This window comes from Struthio camelus, chromosome 1 (assembly GCF_040807025.1).
Source record: "Struthio camelus isolate bStrCam1 chromosome 1, bStrCam1.hap1, whole genome shotgun sequence".
NCBI classification, from domain to species: domain Eukaryota; kingdom Metazoa; phylum Chordata; class Aves; order Struthioniformes; family Struthionidae; genus Struthio; species Struthio camelus.
In genome coordinates, this window is record NC_090942.1 from 127332060 (window position 1) to 127356238 (window position 24179).

Below are 24179 nucleotides of genomic sequence, written 5' to 3' on the forward strand. Positions count from 1 at the left end.
CCTGACAAAACACTGTTACTTACCTGCTCATCAGCAACATGTCAACAGATAGAGGTGAGGCAGTGAGCGGCAGGTGAGGCAGTGTTTGGTCAGGACGGTAGGTGCTGACCTTGCTGCAGCCCGAGAGAGCGACTGTGCAGAGACGAAGGACAACGCTAAGCCATGTCAACTGCATGAGCAATTCCCTTGTGAACAAAGGTCACAGGCAATGAGCCCTGCCAAGGACTAATGGCAAATAATAGTCGCAGAGAAGCTGCTGGTTAGGAGATAGCAAAATTACAGACAAATTTGGAGGCTGGACATGGCTCTCCTGGCATAGTTAGCATGCGGTGAAGTCTACAGAATCACAGAATCATTTAGGTTGGATGGGACCTCTGGAGATCATCTAGTCCAACCTCCCTGTTCAAGCAGGGTCCTCTAGAGCATATTTTCCAGGATCACATCCAGGCGGGTTTTGAATATCTCCAGCGAAGGAGACTCCACCACCTCTCTGGGCAACCTGTCCCGGTGCTCTGTCACCCTCACAGTGAAGAAGTTTTTTCTCAGGTTCAAATGGAACTTCCTGTGCTTCAGTTTCTGCCCATTGCCTCTTGTCCTGTTGCTGGGCACCATGGAGAAGAGACTGGCCTCATCCTCTTGTCACTCCCCCTTCAGATACTTGTACACGTTGATGAGATCGCCTCTCAATCTTCTCTTCTCCAGGCTGAACAGGCCCAGCTCTCGCAGTCTTTCTTCCTAGGAGAGGTGCTCCAGCCCCCTCATCATCTTGGTAGCCCTCCGCTGGACTCTCTCCAGTAGTGCCATGTCTCTCTTGTACTGGGGAGCCCAGAACTGGACACAGTACTCCAGGTGAGGCCTCACCAGGGCTGAGGAGAGGGGCAGGATCACCTCCCTCGACCTGCTGGCAACACTCTGCCTCATGCACCCCGGGAGACCATTGGCCCGCCTTGGCCACAAGGCCACACTGCTGGCTCATGTTTAACTTCTTGTCCACCAGCACTCCCAGGTCCTTCTCGGCAGAGCTGCTTTCCAGCAGGTCAACCCCCAGCCTGTCCTGGTGCAGGGGGATTATTCCTGCCTAGGTGCAGGACCTTGCACTTGCCTTTGTTGAACTTCATGAGGTTCCTCTCCACCCAGCTCTCCAGCCTGTCCAGGTCCCTCTGAATGGCAGCACAGTCTTCTGAGGTATCAGCCACTCCTCCCAACTCTGTATCATCAGCAAACTTGCTGAGGGTGCACTCTGTCCCCTCATCCAGGTCAGCGATGAATACGTTGAACAAGACTGGACCCAGGACTGACCCCTGGGGGACACCACTAGCTACAGGCCTCCAACTAGACTGCACCACTGACCACAACCCTCTGAGCTCGGCCATCCAGCCAGTTCTCAAGCCACCTCACTGTCCACTCATCCAACCCTCACTTCCTGAGTTTGCCTGTGACGATGTGATGGGAGACAGTGTCCAAAGCCTTGCTGAAGTCCAGGGAGACAACATCCACTACTCTCCCCTCATCTACCCAGCCTGTCACTTCATCACAGAAGGCTATCAGATTGGTCAAGTATGATTTTGTCTAAATCTTCTTATTGCAGGGGGTGGCACTGCTGCCTACTCACTGGAGCAAAGGACTTTTCTAAGGGTTTCTACGGGCTTTACCATTACCTTATAGGGATACTAATCATCATCAAGGCACTGCATGGGCCAGGAGCTCCCTGTGGCGGAGCCGGTGGTGTCAGGGACTGCCGACGCGGCAGAGCACGTCTGATGCTGGATGCCAGGGCCCGTCCCCCCACCGTGAGGGCACAGAGCTGCAGGGGTGACCGGGATGTATTGGGCACTGCCGTGTGTCTGGGTCAGGGCTGGAGTGGGAGTTGGGGGGCCCGTGTCTGGACAGGGGCAAGGCCGTGACAAGGCTGGAGCTGGCAGCGCTGAGGCATCGTGGAGCGGCCACTGACGGCCCCAGGCTGCGCTGGGATGGGGCCAGAACTGGAGGCGGTGGGGGAGGCAGGGGGTGGGTAGGGACAAGGGGGCTGCCAGGGCCCTTAGGGCCTGGGCGGTCATGGAGTTCATTCAGCTTATGTGGGCTTCGGGCTCTCTGTACTGTCAGCCCGGCAAAATCAAGAGAAGAATGAGAGTCTGAACAAGGTGTTCTGAGGTGAGCCCAGGAAAGGCTGTTGGGTCACTAAGTGTTTTCTTCGATGGGAAATGGAAGAGCTCTTAAGTTGATATTGCCAGTGCCAAGTTCAGTGGAAACTCCTGAGGCTAGTTTAAAAGGAGGGGGATTGCCAGGGTGGGTAACGCTATGGCATTTGCAACAATCAGCACAAATCTGCTGCATTTTGAGGTATATTGCAAAATCTATGGCTGCTGGGAGGTTTTGGAGATGCTGCTGAGGGGCAACTTTTAGGACAGTAAGAAATGTCAATTAATTTATTTTTTCTTAGATGATCTCATTGACTGCTTTGCTTTTAGGATTAACCACCCTTGTAAATGATTGCCAGCAATACTGGAGCTCATGGTGGGTGACTAGAATTAATATGATTAACACAATTTATCACATTAAATTTAAGCACAGACCGGGCAAAACTTCAGGAAATGTTTTATAATAGACAGCATCTCACTAGCAGAGGTAAGGCAGCAGATGATTTGATAGGTGTTTTTCCACCTCTGATTTGTACAGTTGTAGGTATAGCCAAATACAGAAAATCTAGTCTTTCTAGAATGAAGAGTTTGGTGTGGACATAGTCTTGCCATAGGAAGTAGTCAGGTCATTTTATGTCCTATGCCAGTGCCATGAATATCCCTTGCTCCACGGTTCCTAAATTAGCATGCCATACATTCGTTTCAAACACAGGCGTCACCATCTCATAGCCTTACCTAAATCAGCTACCCCAGAATATAATTTCATTTATACTTAAAGAAATCAAGTCACAACTGGATACTTTTTGGCCGATTAGTTCCTGGAAACATCTGTTGGAGCCAGACTATTATTAGACATGAACTTTTGACATGAATTGCAGACAAAATCATATACAGAGATTAACTTCTCTCCAGCAGGCACATTCCTCATCTGCATCCCGAGCAAGATACCATGACCCAGATTCCCAGCTGCAGCTAAGCAGCAGCACACAGTACCGCCACAAATGGGAAAGGCCTGACCTCAGCTATTTGTGTGCTAGTCCAGGCCCATAGCAGAAGTTAGAGCAACCTATGCCAGCTGCCAGCAGAGACTGAGTTCACCAGAGGACACAAATGCCCCAGCCATGACCCCTCCATTCAGTCGTGCTACAAAAGTAGGCAGCAGGAAAATCAACTGTGAGCTCCTGGGATGGTGTCCCCATTGCTGGCTACATGGACTCCGTGGTTTCATTGCACTTGCATTACACAGCTGAAGGTGTAGGCCTATTTTTTATAATGCAGATAGACACAAAATAACTACGTGTGATCATATACTATTTGCTCCACAGGGCATGATTTAATTCAGTCCCACAAAACCCTGGCTTGTCCCGTCCTTTTTTCTGTGTTCATGGTGTTGTCTCTTGCTCCTTCGCCAGAGTATCCTGGGTATATCACAGTCAACATCCCTGACAGTGAAAAGCCTAACTGACACCCTTAATGTAAGGGTTAAGGCATAGGGGCATTTCCAATGCCTGATTTCTCACATCACTCAGTACCCATTTAAGGTGCTGACTGCTGCATTTAAAAGTTAAGCCCCAGCCATGACTAAGTGACACAGAGGAAATCTGTGGTCGTGGAGTCTCCAGCATCTTTCCCACAAAGCATTCCTGCCGCTTCCTTCCCTTTGGCCTCTGAGGTACTCTGCAGTGCTGACATGATTGCTTCCTCTCCAGCCTATTTTTCTTCTTTTGAGGAGGACAAATATAGCACTCTAGAAAATGAAAAGCAGATGACGTTCAACAGCTTGTTGCATTAAGCTGTTCTTCAGCCCTTTAGCAGAGTACCGCCTGTCCAAACATCTTTGGTTAGACTATAACATATACTTTTTTATTTGTTTTTAAATTCCTTCTTAATTTACACTGTGTGAACTAATGTGGTTGTAATTTTACTGCACTTTTCCCAATCTGTTCTATCATCAAATGGGTATAAAATAATCAACATACAGTAACTATCTTCTCTTCACTACTGTCACAATATCTCCTGGCACTAGCGAGGGCAACAGCAAGGTGGCTTGAAATTCTAAAAACTTTTGTATTTCTCAATGAAGAAAGGTATTTAGAATAAATTAAATTTAAAAGTTTCCTGTGCCCTGGGATCACTATTAGCAGCTCCTTCCCTGTTGCACCAGATCGTTGCCTATAAAAAAACTCCTAAGATTTCAAGCAAAAATCAGAAGTTAGGTACAAGGTTGTGTTAAATTCCGTTTGATCCTTTTATGTTGGTATGTATTTTCCAAAGGTCAGGCTCCCTTCCAAATACTCTGAGGCTCTCCAGAAAGTACTTAACTGTGATCTGCAATTTATGAAGAATGTAAGTAGGTGTTGCAGAATAGCAAAATGTAGAGAATAAAGAAGGGGTTTCCCCAACAAACATGTTAGTGGACCAAGAAAAGAAAAAGGTCCAGAATTCTAATTCCATTTCTGATAGCAATCCCACATGCAACCTTGATCATCTCACCTCCTGTTTTTACTGTATCACAGTCAAGACCCATTAGGTCAGTTATTTTAGGACCACAAGGTCCATCTATCCCTGTATCCTGTATCTGATGTTGGACAGTAATGGTAACTTGAAGGACAAAATATCAGAATGAGGTAAATGTGAAATGGGGACTTTCTAGGCCTGAGGCAGATTGACAATTTAGTTTAGTAACCATGGATGGACTTCTCACCCATAAGTTTGTCTAATTGCTTTCTTAACTCATTTATGCTCTTGGCTTCCGCAACAGCCTGTGGCAACAAGCTCTGCTGTTTAATTTTTCACTGTGAGGAAACCACTGCCTGTTGTTTGTTTTAAAACTTTAGACTGACACTTTCGTTTGAGAGCCGCTCCTTTTGTTGTATAAGAAATAATGAAGAACCTTTCCCTATTCTTCCTCTCAGCATCATCTATGCTTTCAGAAATCAGTCAGATCCCATCCTTTCTCCTAATAGAAGAGCCCTATTCTATTTAGTTTCACACTGTACAGAAACAATACCTTAATTACGGCTCTCTGTGTTGTCCTTCTTACTGCCTTTTCCATTTCTTTTCAGGTTCCAAAGAAGGGAAGACCAGAACTGTAAATTTAGGTGAATCACTAGTTTATTCACTGGCCTAAAAACATGCTTTGCTTTTCTTTGGTTTGTTTTTTCTGTTCTCTGTTTTTTCTTTTCTTTTTCTTTGCTAATAACTTCTAGCACTCTGTATGACTGCCCCTGATCAGGGAGCTGTTTTCAGAGTACAACGTGCAGTGGTCCAAAGACCTAGTTCCTTGAATGGCAGCATCTAATGTAGAGCTCATCAGTCTGGATGTATAGGTGGGATTATTTTTCCCCATATGCATCAGATTTTCACTGATCAAAAGAGAATTTCATCAGCTGTTTTACTGCTCTATCACTCAGCTTCATTCCATCGCACTGCAAATCTTCATAGACAGTTTTAGCTTTTACTACCCATCAGCTTTTACTACCCACTACTTTTCCTCTTTATGCTCTCTTCCAGATCATTCATTAATACATCAAAGAGCCCAAATTCCAGTACAGATCTCTGTGGTATCCACCTGTAGCATTTTCTGCAGTGTGAGATCTGAGCATTTGTTCTTATCTTTACTTCCTGTCTTTTAACCACATGTCAGTCCATGAGATGATCATGTCCCTTCTACAATGCTGCTGAGTTTCTTCAGGTACTTTCTGAGGAGGAAACTTCCAAGTGTGTTTTGTCAATGGGCTCATTACAGAGTCATTGACTGTCATTGATTTTAATACTCACCTATATCACAGTGGGGCTATAATACAGAAACTCTTAACATACAAGAAATCTAAAATTTGTCAGAGCTCACACAGACATTCAATAGCTCCTGAAGTGTAGATATACATGGAATATGATGCCTCTGAGATGTTAGGCTTTTCTCGTGCCATAGATATTTGGATGTGAGTGTTTATGGGAATGTGTGTCTGGCACTCAGATTATTTCCCACTGCAAATATTTTTTTGAAACTCTTGGCTGATCTCAATCAAATTTGAAAGAGGGAGAAAGGTTTCAAAAAAAAAGAAGAAAAATACCCAGTCCTTCCAGAACTAGGAAGAAAGGTTGGGTGGTAACGGGCTGAGATCTCAGTGCTGTCACCAAAGGAAAGGTTTGACATGAGCACATGTTAGGGTACCTTATTAGATTCTCAGGGATTGAGAGAGAGAGAGGAAGAAAGAGAGGATGAACAGATGGTAGGAAGGATTCGGATGTAGAGAAAATCTTCAGTCAGATCCTCTGATAAGTTAGACACTAGAAAATCCAACCATCAGGTAGAAAAGACTCAAAAGCCTTCAGAAATAAGACTTTAGTTACTCAAAGAGCATCTTGTCTACTGATAATAATTTTTCAAAGGCCTCAGTGTAAACAGCTGTGATCCGCATATCGTACAGCAGCAGAGAGAGTTGGCAGTCCATACTCCTGAACCAGCCATTTAGAAGACATCTGTCAGTAAAAAAAAAAAAAAAAAAGTGAAAATGGGAAAAGGGAAGATGTGTTGCTTTTCTAATTTTACTTTGTGAAACTGACGTATGAAAATAAGACTCTGCCTGCAAAGCCAAATCAGTGTTACAGGAATGTGAATGAAAAAAATAAGAGAATCAAGAGAAATGGAACAGTTCAGTCCTGGTCAGATCAACCGCTGTTTTATGTGAGGAAAGCTGAGCCATGTAGGCTAGCCAAATAAATTACCAATGTAATTGTGATGGTGATAGTAAGCAAACTTACCATAACTAAAACCTTACATTGCTTTCACTCTTTGCTATAGTCCCTTATCTGGTATGTCTGCCTATGTCACTCTTTCTGCCTATATAAAAAACTACAGTGTACCATTGACCCTTCATCTTTCATTTTAAAAAATGATGTCAAAACCATACCCTGATATTTTGGTGCAAAATTCAGATTTATGTACACAAATAATTAGCTCACTTTCATAAAGGTCTATCAGTCATGTCCCTGAAAGCTGGAGGAGCTTGGCAAAGCTAATACTTTACAATGAAATATTATTTCAGGGGAAAAATTTAGCATCTGTGACACTGAAGTGTTTACTCATTCATCTCAGTTTCAGTAAAAAAATCTCCCTCCATAATGAAGTCCAAATATTTCATTTTAATATTTTCAAACAAAACATTGTAATTTTCAGATTATGAACAGCTTCAATTTGGAAAGAGAGACACATTTTTGTTTGATATTTTTAACAAATTTTAGTTTCAAAATTGCTATTTTCATTTTCAGTCTAACAAAATATTTTCTTTTTTTGAGAGAGAAAAATATAGTCAGCTGGAGATGGTGTGTTTTGTACTTGCCAGGGAACTGAAAAAAAAAAGTTATATGCATAGCTCTAGAGTTCAGAGCTCTTGAGAATCAGGCCATGCCTGAGATTCTTCAACTGAATTTAGAAATTTTGCTTCAGACCTCTAACAAAAATAAGAAGATATACAGCCACTAAATGCTCAGAATTCCTCAGAATTCCTATAATAACTGAGCAATACAGTGGATGTTCCAAAGAGAAAAATTTTCATCTTAAAATTAGAGTTGGATGTAATGCACAACAAGCACAGTCTCTTTCTGTGCTTATTTTCTGCTAAACAGCAGATTATTTTAACATATTTGCCATAAAGAAAAGGATGTGCAGCACACACATACAACAAATACAACTAGAGTGTTCAGGTGTGTGTGTTGTAGTCTGTCTTTGTAACATCCTGAAACATTTTTCGCACAGTGGCTCTGAATAAGACTGCAACTTCACCTAGGCAGAGTAAAAGATCTCCTTACCTTAAGAAAGTATTCTTTCAAAGAATTGATATTTATTGGTCAGAAAACCACCAGCAGGCACATTTTTCTTCATGATTGGCAGACCTCAAAGATCACATTTGCCAGTTCTGCCCACATGTGACATCTCATGCTGCAGATATGACTGCCAGGCTATCCACCGTTCATATTTCAAGCTTTCTGCTCTGAAACACAGTGACAAAAGCCTATTTCGCCTCTTGCTTTTCATGTGGCCCTTCTGCTTTCTGCTCACGAGTGCCTTTTGTTCAGTCCTCTTCTTCTTCTCGCTGTTTTTCTGCTGAGTCTTTGGCTCATCTGTCTTGATTTCTCTTGAGCTCTTGCTTTTGCTGCTGAGAAAAGAAGGATGGGGATTTTCAGTCCATTGCTGGTTCTCATCAGCCACAGTTGCCATCCCCTCTTCCTGGCACTTGTTGCTCTGGTGGCCAATGACTTATTCGACATAGGCCTCTGGGCTCTCACACTATGAGTGCGGTCTCCTCACCAAAGGCGGAAGGAAGCCCCTCAGCGTTCTCTCAATCACTCCACTGTTTTAAACATCTTGGGATGGTCATAGACGGGATTTTGAAAAGGGCTGGATGAATAATGAGGTTTTTGTTTAGTACCCAAACTGAGATTCTGTGGGTAGGGAATGAGAAAGAAAATGAACATGAAAATGGTTTATTTGACACAGAAGGAAATAGGCTTTTGTGTTTAGAGTTATTGAGCACATTTGAATTAAAAAGACAATTTTTAAATGAAAAATGCCATCTGGAGATCAAAGAAAGTCAAAATACTGTTTAAAAAGTTTAGATGAAACATATATATATCTTTAAGAGAATCTCCCCCTTTTTTCCTGCTGAAACCATTCATTACATTTACCTAAGTGTTCACAGACAGCCTGTCTATCTGCACCAAAATAGTTGGGGGGGCGGGGTTAGTTAATTTACTGTTCACCTGCTTCAAAGCAGACATCCTACATCGACACTGGCATGTTTAAATCACCAAGGCACTTAAAAAAACCCACTCTTCACCCACAGAATTCACAGGTCTTCAGACATATTCCATGGGGAGTGTGGCGCACTGCAGCAAACACGCTGAGTATTTGCGAACAGCAGAGGGAAGAGTGCTGATGACACTGATTGAATGAAGGCAATTGCAGTCATAAATGTCAGTGTACCCCAATGCATAAAACACAATTATGACTTCGCGCCTTTTTTGTTTTACTTTCACTCCCTAGGTCATGACGTTCTTCAGATTTTCCCCTATTGTTATATTGAGAATAAGTTGATTTAGGCTGTTGGTGTTAGAACATGGTCAGAATACTCTCTCCTGTTGTCCATCCTCTGCCTGCTGCAGATACTGAATATCTTCATGCTGCTTCCTATGCTCTGTGCTCCTCACTGTACTTCTGTGTATTTTGAAAGTGATATGAAAGGATTTTCAAACATTTCTCTGCATCTAAAAATGGCAACAGTAAAAGCTGGTTACAAGCAATTAAACCAGTTACTAAAAACCTGACCAAACTGGGAAACGACAGGCTTTGGGTAGTGTTCACTTGTGCATTATTTGTTTCCAACAAAAAGGTCTTAAAAGCTTCCTGCCAAAATGCTAAGTGCTCATAAGGTGTCATCAGGCTTTATGCTGACTCAGAGGAGAGAAGGCTAAATTCTTTCTCCTGTAGCATCTTAAGTACATTTAGCAGCTGCATGCACAAACTCTGACTAAATTCTTCTGTTTTGCAGCACCCTTTTCTATCTCACACTCTTACAGACTGGTAAGATTCAGCCTTGACTCCCTGCCAGGCACAATATGACGAATTCTATAATTATCAATCTAGTGATGGCATTTAAAAGCAAATGCATTATCATGCACAGAAATCATCTCATGTCCCCTACAGCGAGATCCACAACAAGGACTGTCACTTTGTTTGCCTATAACTCCGGTTTTATTGCATTAAACCTCTCCCATCAACAGACTCCCCCAACTAATAAAATATTCTTTTATTCATCAAATAGCATGTAGTCTGGAGTGGCTGCCAACATACCTAAAGGTCATATAATGTCAGAGTCATTATTTTCAAATCACCTACACTCATGAGCTCTACTTTGCAAGGCTAGCTATCAAAACAATAATAAACCCAGAGTGTGTGTGGTGCTGCATGAAGATTTGTGCCCAGTCATTTAAGAAGTATGGAACAGAGGCAGAAGGATTCCTCTCAACTCCTCCCCCTCTGACTGTACAACCACTGTTTTCAGCAGAGCATAACATTAAATGTAATTCATAGCCTGAAACCCTCTCTGCCTGTACCTTTTTCTCCTTGACCTACTTGGAAATCCAAAGCTCTGCATTTACAAGCCAGATTATCCATTACAGAGTTGCCAGTTTCTGTCGGACCCTAATATTTCGCCCTGTCACGGATCAAAAAGATTAAAAGCAACTTTAAAAAGCACATGTTATGACACTGAGTCCAGTAATGCTAGCCTGTCTGCATCAGCTCAAACGCTGAAACCGAGCAAAGATTAATGTTTGGAATGGTATCGGAATTAACTTTTTGTCAACCAGCTCTGGGGACAAGGGTTGCTGTTTTCCATTTGTTTGCTTGGTTTTCGTTTCCATAATCCAGGCAGTTTTCAATCACTGTTTGCAGCATCAGGAAGGCTATGCTGAACCTGCAGTCCTGGGGGTTGTTTTATCTAATAGTTCCAGACACACGCAAGGTGGGAGTCATGGGTCATTGATTCAACAGGTTAACATGACTGACAGAAATCTTACTAACTCAGAGAGTGATTACATTTATTTGCTGACCTAGATCTTCTATAGATTAAAACATACTCCTACCTTCATCTTCCTTATCCTCCCATTTCTTTGACCGTAAAAAAAAATTGGTTAACAGATGTGGGCAACTGGAAGGCTTCACATTTCACTTCTCTCTTTGTTTTCTTTTTCTCATCGACAAAAGGTGGAAAGGGGCTGAAATGCAAGAAATAACCGTCCCGTGCTTCCTTCAGCCAGTTGTACCAAATATTACTCCACTCTGTGTTGGTACCTGGCACCAGTGTTAATATACTCCATACGGCTTCAAACTGAGGATCAAACAAGAGGAAAGACACTTTAAAACTTCTATGTCCAAAGCTGGCCATGTTTATCAGGGCTAAGCACTGCATGAGCTTCAGTCAACAAAAAGCAATTTCTCCTTATATTTCTGTGAATTATTTACTAGAACATTTTGAAATGACATAACTGAACATTTTCCCCCCTCTATTCAGAGTTTTATTGCAGTTCAAAGAAGAGAAGTAAATGAATAGCAGGAGAGAGGAAATAAATCCCATTGAAATGCACTGGCTGATAAAATAAGTGTCTCTGAAACAGTGCCTCATGCAAGGATAATTGTATCATTTGTTACAGTGCGGTACTGAGGTACTTAGGACCATCTCTGCCTATGACAGAGACGTGGTGGAAAGCAGAGCTCCAGAAGGAGCATACTTGGGACTGTGGGTCTTTGTTTATAGGTTGTTAGTGAAGATGGGCCCAAGTGGCCAGCCCTAAAGCAAGAGATTTTGAATGCTCCCTATAAAGGGTGGAGAGTTTTGGAGCAAAGCTACTGGCCTATCCACAGACACACAGGTGCACACACGCAGACTGAACAGGAAAGTCTTCACCATTACCAAGAAACAGAGGACATCATGTCTTTAGCATGGATGACAGGGCAGACACTGTGCATCTTGTGTTCTGCCCTGAATAAAGAAATAGGCAGAACTGAGAATGGGTCCCTATCTGTCTCTCCGACACAAGCACCGAGGGAAGAGCTAGCTAACTCCTGAAAAGAAACGCCGCTATTACTCTCTATCTCAGCATCAGATGTAGCTCAGAGAGAAGTGCACCAGAGCCTTTTACAGGAAAAGGCTCCACTCCACAAGCTTTGTCCGGCTCCAGCTTTGGCTCCTAGATGTGACCCTCACTTCTCAGATCCACAGTTCAGGGCTTTCTGGGGCCATCACTGGCTTAGCTCTCTTTTTAATTTGTGCCATATAAAATACAGAAGCTGAGAACAGTTCCACAGCAGTAATGTTTGGAGCAGCTGAGCCCTTCTTTTCCAAAACTTGCATTTGCTCCCAACCCAAAATCCAGTTTCCTCCTCAATCAGAGTTGGGTTGGTTGTACGGACCTTTGTCCTGGCTGTTGCCGTTAATGCCAGCACTGAATCTAACAGTAGCGTTGCGTGAGTTTCTCCTTCACTTCTAAGGAAGACAGCACTTAGATTCACAATTATCATTCCTGGGTTTCATTTTGCAGCAAAGGAAGTTAAGGAAAACGGCTGTTATAAACATTACTGCATAAGATTCTGCCTCAGTGAATTATTAAATGGACAAAGCATCCGTAAATTTTTGACAGGATGAAAACTTATTCGGACAAGTCAGCAGAAAGCCTGCCTGAATGATTACCACAGGCAACCCTACAAGAAAGGGGTGCAGTCAGAGACACAAAGCTGAAGTGGCAGACAGTCAGGAATGAGAGGCCAGTGACAAGTTGAAATGTTGGGCTCCGCACATACACAGCTGGAGACAGGCACTTGACAAGCTGGTAACACCATACTCGCCAAGAGCCATTTTAATGGAAGCAGCGAGCAAGCTTTGGGGACACACTTTCTGCAGTTGTTTTGTTTGTCTTCACATGCTAAGGTCTAGGCACCAGCAAACCAGGCAGTGGCTGAAGGCAGCTGGGACTCCACCACTGAGTTTGTCCACCTCAGCCCAAAGAAGAGGTTAATATACAGGGTGATGGGAAGATGCCTGATACCATCAGCATCTCCCCTCCTTCCCTGTGGCAACAGCAGAAGCAAAAAGCCTGATTCTCTGTGGCTCTCCTCTGAGCTCTTCTTCCTTCCCACAGAGGGGGCAGCTTCATCTTCACCCACTAAGCAGCAAAACTGTGCACTCATCCTAGGCCAAGTGCTTTTCTCAGGCTGGAATCTGAAGACCTGAGTCAGGGTCCTCTTGTGTCAGATAGCTCCTGCCTGGCTGCAGTGTCTCCATAACTGGAAAGCTACACACACTTATTTGTCCCTTAACCACACACCTCATCTTGTGGAAAAAATTCTTTATTGAAGCATTTCCCAGCAGAAGGCAGAGATGTGAAGGCAAGCACCTCAGGGAGTATAGCATCAGCGTGAGAGATGGATGTAGACAGTGGAACGAAGTGTTGGGGGAGGGGGGAGGGTGGATTGGGGAGCAAAGTAGGAAACAGTTTCTCTCTCTGTGCATGAAGGGGCAAATCCACCCTTCTGCCTGAATAGGTTTGACCTTGCAGCGTAAGAAGAGGTTGAGACTGCTATAACGCAGAAGTGGCAGAGCTGGATCAGTGACCTCTGCAGTGCATTACCATGCCACGTGTGTTGTGAGGCCAAAGGGGTGGGACAGAGTGCAATCCCTGGAGAGGAGATGCTTTAGGCATCCCCTGGCAGGGTGAAAGTAGTGCCCGTACAGCCTGCTTTGGCAACCGGGCTGCCACCCAATACCACTCCCAGAACTTTTTGAGCGGCCTCATCCACTTGTTAAGCCTGACACTGTGACCTTCTCTTATACCTGCTCTCCAGTGTCAGAGCCACTTATAGATACTTAAGTATTCACTGGATTTACCCTTGAGAGTGAAGCAATAAACATATTACTAGAGAGTTTGGATGCTACACATGCAGGCATGCTCAGTCTACCCACTTTGCTTTGACTGGAAAATAGCAAAGGAAGGAGTGAGTCTCTATGTCAGTCCACAAAGGCAATGAAAATCTTCATTAACAAGACTCCTATGTACAGGCATGTGAGCCTGCCTTGGGTAACCTAGGTAAATCAACCTGAAAATACAGTAGAAATGAAAGAGAACAGTTGAGCTGATAAATTAATATGCAGTTCAATAATTATGCCCTGTTGATGCTGTCCTTGTTAGAGGAGCAGCCCTGGAGAGAGGCCCTGACACAGCTTGTACCCTTACTCACTGAATTTGCAGTGTCTGTTGTGGTAGACACTATGCAAGTGCTTTTTGGTCCATTCAAATAGAGAGAGAATAGTGCATACACACTTTTTATTAACCTGAGACCGCAGACACAGCTACCTTAGTAGGCCTGTCCTTCCTGGATGAAAGCAGCCTATTTCTTTCCTTGTAAAGGCAGATACAGGGTGCAGAAGGCACTCATAATCACCGAACTGACTGTTCTAGCACCTCCACTGACAGCTGTTGTTTGTCCAGGACTCACATTTATTCTCCTACGAGAAAGAGGATTCTCTGGTACTGTCACTCCATTAAATGTGAGGTGTATGAGGTCTCAAGGAAGAAACACAATAATTCCAGGTCTTGCAGAGGCCAGACAAACACACAAATCTGTACTGGCATTAGAAGGGGACCTCCTTTCTTCCTCTCCCTTTCCCCCATATTATTCCTGTTCACAAATCCAGATGGAAAATTCGTAGAACTGTCTTCACAGGCAATAAACCAAGGTTAATGATCTGATGTAAAACCACTAGAGTAAGAATATTTTCATATGGTCAGAAGGCAGAGGCAGAGCAGGCAGAAATATGACCATGTAGGTGCCATATGATTTAATACATGCTACGCAGACCTGGAATCTGCCTTTAAAGGGGATCACTTTCAAATTTAAAGTCTGTAGAATAAGGACATTTAATGAATCAGTTTAATGAATCAGAGGTTCCCTGAAGCAGAACTACCACAATAAGCAAAACAAATGGCCTTGCTGTCCCATTGAAACTAAAAGCACACAACAAAATTGACTTGTGGTTAGCAGGGCTGCACCAAAGGAGGTGTGCGGTTACCTCCTCCACTGCTCCACGTACAATGAAAGGAGCACACGTTCCCTTTTGTTAAGGAACACTGAAAATCAGTTGTCTCCTGAAAAGAAATGCTGCTGCACCATTCTAGACATGTTACTGGTACATCAAAAAGAGTTAACATCCTGCCTTGACTTACACAAAGAGAGGGGTCTCATTTGATGCCAAATGGCCATGTGCACTGATATAGAAATAATGTCTTGGCAGCCAGCAGGAGGGAAAAGGAGCCAAATTACATCATTCACTCTCCTTTCAATGGGGACAGAAGACTCTATTTACTACTTTGGCAATTGCCAGCACCACAGCTGCTGCTAGTCACATATAAGGGGAACAGAGGGAAGGCAACAAAAAACATTGAATCCTGAAAGCCTAAGGATCCACCTCTGGAAAATGTCCTGTGCCTGGTGCAATAGGGTGCTAGCCCAGGACTCAGAAAACTTCTGCTGTAATCCCACCGCTGTCACCGACCTCTGCTGCATAACCTTCGTCAGTCATTTCACCTCTCTCCTTTCCTCCTGCTCTTGGTCCTTTTGTTTGGCTTGTAAGCTTTTTGAGGGCAGAGCTTGTCACATTGTGTAAGCGTAAGCTCTGTGCTTAGCTCAGCACTCTGCCAGCATCATCAGGGTCCTACAGGCACTCCTGCAACAGAATTGCAGGAGTCTACTAAGACTAATAGTAGACTATTCAAGAGTCCACTAAGAAAGAGAATACATTAAAAGGGCCAAAAAGGGGCAGATTTTCAAACTTCCAGAAGGAGCACGCAACATGCATGTTGCCAGGTGGAGAGTTCAGATACTTCAGAGCACCTTTAGTTGAGCAAACGCTTGATGGAGTGCAAGTACAATGATAAGTCACTGGTGTGGCTAGAATGAGCAGCAAAAGCAGTTAAGCAGTGTAAATATTTTTAAGCAGAAACTATGGGAGAGAGAAACTGAATTAATATGAGAAAGCAAGAATAAACGTCTCTGTGAAAGACTGCCAGGTTTGTCTTCATAAGGAAAAGGCATAATGCCTAAAGAATACACCCACTGGGCATAAAAATCCAGTACAGGTGTTTAACTAGCTGGCCTAACAAGACTTTAGTTTTGTCAAGTCTCTATCACCAGAAAGAACAAGCCTCCCTGTCTAACAATATCTTGTATGCTTCAAGCAACTGCTGATTATCAAATGCAGAAAAGTGTGACCCCCATGCAAAACGCATGGTCAAGCAACACAACTCAATTCTTGTTGCTCAGGCAAGTCCCTGCAGAGTAGTAATGTGGTAAGTGCAGGCAAAAAAAATACCCCCTAAAACTAAAGCCCTTATCTCAGGTCTCAATGCAGAGCCAATTTGTGAAACCTTTGTTACACTTAATTCAACCAAACCTGCTAAAAAACTGAAGGACTTGGTGCCTCAGAGAATTTTTGTACTTTTAAAATGAACCATAATTGCTCTATAGAGAGAAACTGAGGAGGCCGTCATCTGTACTTTCTCTGCAGAACATATCCACGACTTTATTAAGAGAAGCAGTGTATTTTGTAACTAAATGAGATTCTGTGTTGCTGGCAGGCATATTCTGCCCACAGAACAAAGAAATCACACACAAAAACGTTCCAAAGGGACATGTCCTTAAAAATAAGTCATTGTAACACCATCAAATTGCAGTCTGCCAAAAATTATGACTTTGTAGAAGAAAAAAAACTGACAGAAGCCAGGAAGCAAGCTAGCTGCATGTGACAAAAATCTGTTCTGTTGACCTTTTTATTTCTCAGATGATGTCTGTGAGTTTCAGCTTATTACAAAGCAATTGCTGTGTTGTTTTGTTTCCCTGTGTTCAGAGGTCACATTGCTGCCCTCCAAGTTCTGTGATAGGGGACTGGATGCAGGGATCTGGCAGCACCCTCAGAAGAGTTTGCAAGGAGTTTTTAGAATATCTCTGCAGCATCCAGTGCCTTAAAGCATAAAGCCTTAAGGGCTTTCTCTCAAAGCCAGTGGGCTTGCTGCTCATCTGCTGGTGTGCTTGTCCTTAGCCAAAAGCCTGACTGGGCCCATTAGGCCTGAGATGATAAATAAGCCTGAAAGACAAATGTGAAAAATCGCAGCACTAAACCACTGGCAAATTTAAAATTCTCCATGCATGGGAGCCAAGAAGGCTGCTGATCTGTAAGGAAATATTCAGACATTGACCCATGCACTGCATTCATGTTCAAAGTCCTTGGGAAAGAAAAGGGGTAAAAAGAACTCAAACCTGACTAGTAATGGTAACAGAAGGCAAGAAAAGGGAAAAGGAAAAAAATCAGCAAGTAGAGGATGAAAATTACAGTCTGACATCCAGAGCAGTTCTACTTGTTATGTTTTACTATTCCTCAGAGTATACCAAAAGCAAGAAGAAAGGTGGAGCTGGAGGAGTACCCTTAATCAGGATTTTTTTCCTTACATCTGGCAGACTGTTTACAGTTTTGTTTTAGTTGTCAAATTACAAGAGCTGGAATTATCTACACTAAATCTACACTAAATACTGAATACTTACAATAGCATTTAAACTTTAAAACAGGCAAAGATTACCCAAGATGTCAGATTTGAACTAGGTGTTGACACTCTTCGCACTCAATTGAAGGAGAGTCAGCTCCACAAGGAAATTCTTCCCAAATACCTTAAACTCTTCTTGACTTGAAAGAAATCAGCTTACGCAACATGTTAAACTTTGATACATCTGCGGTTATATGAGATGAATCTCTCCTGAGGTCCCTGCCAGTCCTCACAGTCACAGCCAGGTCTGACCCCGTGACTTCATTATACTGTGGAAACAAGCACCCTTTCCAAACTTGCTCCAGACTCTCCTGAAATGCCTGAATTCTGAAAAAAATGTTTGCAGCATTTGTTGAGAGATTAGCTAACTTGAGCTCTGAAATTCATGTCAGAAGGAAAAGCACTGTAAAATAATGAACATTTCTCAGAAAATCCCTTCTTGATGTCTGCCTGTCTTTTATATCGAAAGAGCTTTGTCACACTGATAACCTCAGTTGTGAGCATTTGAAAGGAAAAGATCAACTGCCTTCAGGCAATGTAAAACCAAATCAGTTAGGGGTTTAAATCTAATTCAGAGATTAGAGGAGAAAACGGGTGTCTTCCTATTTATTTTGGCTGGCTCTAGAGTGACTCCATGGATGTGAAACCATTATTTAAACCTGCCCAGGAGTCAGCTAGTAGCTGGTGCAGTCTATAGCATTCTGGCATTAAAAAATGTAATGTCACATAAATGGGCTGAATCATTCTAAACAAAATTCCTGGGATAGAAACCCATGTGGAACATACGAGTGGTCTAATCTACAAGTGATGAAGGAATGGACAAGCATGCCATCCAAACAAAAAGGAATACTTGCCTTGTCAAGCCCAAAATATCATTTTCCACTTATGAATAAGTGGAATTATGTCCAGGACATAGTAAGACTCCTACGTTGTGAACCAAGTAATTAATTTTGTGTAGACTTCAGATATCATGCTCCACCAATTACTGTGGTCACTTTCCGCAGGCTCCTCAAATGATTTATACATATTTTTTTCATCAAGGCAGGTAGTTTTCATGTAAAGTGAAAGCCTGTATTAGCTAGTGAAGGGTTAGCATGATATTATGTCAGTGGGATATGCCATTCATTTCAGAAGACAGTTGAATTTTATCTGCATACTGATGCTATGATAATGGAGGCCACTTCTGTTTACCAGCTCCTCTAATTATGTCAGATGCTGAGCAAAAGAAGTTAAAAGAAAAAATTTATTCTCTTTATTTGTGCAACTATTGATATTAGATCTTTAATTCTTTTTCTAAACCTGCAGAGTTTTGCTGTGTGGGATCCACAGAAGGCCACAAAAACAGTTTAGACCTTAAAGTATCTGTAGACAACCTGGAGAAAGAGCAATTAATTAGTTGTGTTGACACTACAATATTACTGGCATAAAGCAATAACATTTTTAAAGGAAACTGTAAGCTGAATATGAAAAAGCAATTCATTCACATTCCCACCCCAGCCTCATTTTCTTTGCACCTAGCAGAGCAAGAGCACCATGGCTGCAGGAGATGAGGTCGAAGGGTACGGCAGATAGACCCTCTGTCACGGCACAGAGGCTCCTTTCCCCAGGTTGCCCCATAAGGAGAGGTCAGTTCCTCACCCTCCACCACCCCATTCCCTCAGACATGAAACTTCACCAAAGAATCAACAGAATCAACGCTGTGGTCTTTTCTAGAGCTTTACCTCAGGCATCTCCACAGAAGATGATCTGGCCCTAAACATTGATGTTTTTTGAATGACAGTCATCCCTTCCTCTACAGATGCTCTACCCAAATTAAAACCACATTGGAATCCATGGAAGCTAGAAAATTCATTAATGGATTCGAGTGAAATTGCCATTTTATGGAATGTAATTTCACATATGGGTAGCTACACTATCTATGGAGTTCATGGTTGAAACAATTTAAAGCACTTCTCACCCTAACACAAAGATAAGCTACTTTTATGAGCTTCTCAGCTTCCTCTAGTGCATACTAAGCACAAAAATATAATGTGAATCACAGAGTCTTGTAAGTCAGATCATCAGAAGAAGCTGAAGGTAGCTTTATTTTTGTAAAAACACGGGCATCCTCAGGGCGATATGTGGTGTGATGCCTTTTCAGAAAGATAAGCTGACGTATCAGTAACCTATGGAGGTAAACACTTTTTAAGAACTTGATTTTCAACAAACCCAGTTTAAAGTTTGATCTCACAAAGTGCTGAGAGAAGTTGACCAGGGTTGATGGCACTCAAACCCTAATATTTTGCAGAATCCATCATATATTGGGCAGACTGAACAGAAAGTATTTGATAAAGAAAGTATTTGATAAAGCTTTCAGTTGACTTGCCAGATAGATTCAGTCATAGTGTGCTAGCTTTTAAATATTTAAGAGATATGCTTTTACTCTGGAGAGACATTTCCCATCTCCAATTGTTGTGGAGCATGACTGGCAAGTCAGAAGTTATTCTCTCCCTGAAGAAAATAAGAGAAGTGTGCTCCCTACAAAGATTATACAAGTAATTTGCAAACCTCAAATTCAAGGCACATGTTAGTCTGATATTAAAAATAATGGGTTTAAGCTTGCTTTGGTTTATCAAAGGTCTTAAGTCTCTTGCCTCAGATCGATGACTTAAGTCACGAGAATCCAATGTCTCGTTTTCAATCCTTCTTTCATGCCAGGTGTTCCACAAGAGGTGTTTCTACCTGACTCATGGTACTGCTTGCACACTGCCTTTAGAAGATTCTGTAATGGATACGGGCATTTTTAATATTTTTGAAATTACACTGATGATATCCACATAAATTATATTTTGAGATTTATGTTTAGTATACCTTTTAATGCAGTCTAGCTTTTCCATTTTTACCTCTGCAAGTATAATTTATTGAGATATAAATAGTAATATTAAAGCTATCAGGCATAAACATCAGTACTTGACAGAGCTGTGTAATTTAAGAGCTATGTGCATCTAAATTCTGTTACAGTACTTTCTAAATGCACATGTATTAGCTGCAGATTGTAGCTCACCAGGAATTCTGAGTTTTGGAAGCAGCAAGCTGTCAAGTAATAGAGTACTAAAGTCTTGAAATAATAAGCTTTTTGGGAAGACTGGGGAATTGGCAACACATGGTCAGGAGATAAAAAATGTGTGATTTTCTTTTTTCACTAAATAGTCCCCGTTTACCCTCAATAACCCTTTTTTCCTGTCTCCCTGAAAGTTTGGATTAATTGTACTTTTGGTGTCTTAGTGATTCCAGAGTCAGAGAATATAGAAAAAAGGGCTGGAAGGAACCTCAGTAGGCTGCCCATGTTATCAGTACCCAAAGGCAGGTTCAGCTATGCCAAAACCCTTCCTGACAGACCAGCTTGTGTCTAACAGTCTCCAGCAACGCTACCCTCCACGTCCACTGCTGTAGTGTTCAATGTGGTAGAAAGTGCTGCCTTACTGCATGAAAACAAAAGTAATTGGTAAGCAATGGTACATGGTCTGGGAGAGAGATAGCATGTGTGAAAAGATGTGGATACACAAAAAATTGTTGGATTTCAAATAGGTATTTTCTTGGTGATCTACGAAACAAATACCTCATTTGAGGTGAAAACTTACAAAGCTGGGAAACCTACTCCCCAGGTAAAATACAATAGGTGGTGAAGATGGGATTCTACAGTTGTTTAAAGTCTCAGTATTTAATACAAGTTTATTATCTTGGCTCCCTGCAGACACAGATACCGTAAACTGGAAAGAGTCATTCTCCTGAAGTGCCTTTTACTCTCCATTGACTACAGAGGGGACTTAGGTGACTGGCTTAGTCTAAATGCCAAACTTACAGTGAAGCTGTGTAAGAGGAACTCCAGTTTTGGTGTAAGCAAAAGAATAAAAGATATCTTGCCTTTGCCATTGTTACAAGAAGCCTCCATTCAGATTTTTGAAGGTCATGGATACACAGTGTTGCCTGTGATTTTAAGCTCAAAATACTAGCATTTTACTATTTTCAGAGATATTCTAAGGCCTTAATCCTGTATGCAGAAACAAACAGAGCTGAATTTCCATTGGTGTATTTTAAGACTGCTGTGTAACTTAGTTTTCTGTATTAATAGGTCTTTTTAAGTGGAACTCTTTCAAAGTGACGCTAGCCCAAAGCTTGCCTCAGCTCAACTAAGGTGAGGTTATTATCAGAGTCCCTGATACGCTTCACAATTCATTTGTGTGGAGAGCAAGGGGAAAGCGTCTTAAGACAGAACAAGTTGAAAAGGAAACTGTAAAAGTCATGTTAAAGGCCGAACTTTTTTGTTGCTTCGGCTCAGTGAGCCTCCTGATAGAGACAGCTGTTTCTACCTACCAAGAAGGGCTACCTCTAGCAAAAAGAGCTAAAACCAAAACTTAGCACTGTCAGACACTTATCAGCCTTCCAGTATCTTGAAGTGTAAGCCTGAACATGCTCCGTAACTATCTCAATGCATTCTTGAGCTCATAGCCCTTTCATCCTGCATAACTTTTTCCTTCTTCTGTTTGGTCTTCGGTTTTTATTAGGATATGTCAGTGTAGTCGAGTGAGTACCAGAATAACCTATGAAAGTTAATGGTGCAAGTAATGGAGAATTATATCCTGTTGCTTCTGGAGGCATATACCCTTTAAAATAGAGCTCAGTCTGCTCTGTACAAAAATTAGGCTCTTTCTATCAGAAAACTGTTTGACATAGCCCACCTTTGCACTATGAAGATTAGCTAACTAACCACTCTACTTGCCATATATTTCTTTGAGTCTATTTAGGAGAAACATTGCAACAAAAGAAGTCAGTGTTGTTCATTTATTTAAATATCCTCTGATAGAATAAGGATGAAACATGTTTCCCTAAAATAAGAACAAGATTTCCACCACTGTGAGTGCTATAGAAGCACCAGTACACGTTAGAGAGTTGCCCACGTCAGTCAAAATGAAGGTGAAGATGTTTTCAATAAGCCACACTGAACCCACACTGACTCTGCCCCTTGGGAAATCCTAGCCAACAGTTACAGCAATAGTCTGTTGAGGTTTCCCAGATTTAGACAGCCTGTGTGACATGGAGGTCTGTATGGCCAAAGAGGACAGATAGCTGAAGGAATCCTGTCAGAAAGTTACTGTTGACAACATGCACGAAGGAATGTGTTTATGGGTGTCCAATGCTTCCTTAAATTCAAATTTGGAAATATCCATGGGATCACTTGCATTTTTTCATTTCTTATTTATAATTAATGTTACCTTGTTGGTGGGGAATACACCGGTTATAAACCAGGATGTTTTAGGACTTTATCTTTTAAGATTTTAAAATACAGCTAACAAAACACTGATCTGACTAACTTTGACTTCATTTGAATGAGCTTTACGCTTCAGTAGTACTCATCTAATTTTAGCCAATCTCATTGCCGACCAAGTAAAAATAAAAGTGGCACAGACCATGAAGAGAACTATTCACTCGCCAGGAAAAAGCAGCTGCTTTCAGGACAGCTGTTTATTGTGGGACAGGCAATGAGCAAATGAAAATGTCAGCAAAAAATGCAGGGAGTTACAGTCCCTGCAGTCAGGAAATGTATTAATTGCTAAGTGGCAATTAATCATCAGTGGCACATGGAAAGGTGCATTATTACAATCTAAAGAAAGATCCTCTATAACTTCTATTCTCTCTGCTACAAATAGATATTCTTGCTTTCACCTGTGCTCATGTGGGTGATTCAGCTCTTATTCTCACTCACTCACACATCTTCATTTCAACTCCTGGCTGGAAAGGCAGAATCTACTTTCCTTTGAAGTAGCTGGAAATGAGAATAATAACACCTTGCTGCTACTCACCCCTGTTTGCTGGCGGATCTCAAGCTGCTCTACAAGAGATGTGAGCATCACTGCTTCCATTTTACAGATGGGGAAACTAGAGCATGGAGAAAAACAAGTTGTGTCTGAAGGCATTCATTGAGCCCGCAGAAGAAGCAGGAGGAACCCAGGTCCCTGAGTCCTAGTCTTGGGCTGGAGCCACTTGATCGCACAGCCTTAGCTGCACATTCAAGTTCCAGAAACAGAAGGTCCTGCTCAAAGTCCAGAAACAGAAGTTCAATATTACTTAACCCATTTCAGAGCTGTGACCAGGGGGGATGTCCTACACCTGTGGGAGTGGCCTGGTGTCTCTATAAGCACTACGTGACTATCTTGTTGTCCCTCAGAAAATGGGCTCGTTTCTTTGCTGCAGTACTCTAGATCGGAATCTTTTCCAAAAGCTCACTTAACCCTCAGTTGGAAGACTTTCTCTGGAAGTTCAGACTCCATTTTCTCACATATGGCATGTACTCATTTGCACTGCTTCCAGCACTACCCCATAGCTAAAATAGCTTTATCCCTGTTTAATATTCACTCCACTGGGGCATTTATTGACAGAAATCATTCTTCCTCTCAGTCCACGTTCTGGTAAATTAATCTAGCCAGGCTCTTCTAGTATCCCTTCATACAATATGCTCTCCATTTTCCTGATCATCCTGGGAGCCCTTGTCAATCAGACACTGCACTTTAATGTAATCTTTTTGACCAATCTTTGGATGACTAAATTCAGTGGTGTGTGGGTACAGCCCTCTCTCTGCAGGACATAACTCAGCTAATCCATCCTGGGATTCCAGGGTTTTTAGATTTTCTGTCATATTGACAGCCTGTATACCATGTCATGTATGTTTAATTTCTCTTTTCTCCTTCTATACCTTTCCAGCAGAAGGACTTTTAGTAGCAAGCACATAATGACACATGTGTTCTTGTAATTAATATGTCAACATACGATGTTGCACTTTGCACTGGAAAATTAACTGAATTTCTAATACTCCATCCCTGAATTCTATCAATGAAATATTTCGAATGTCCCATC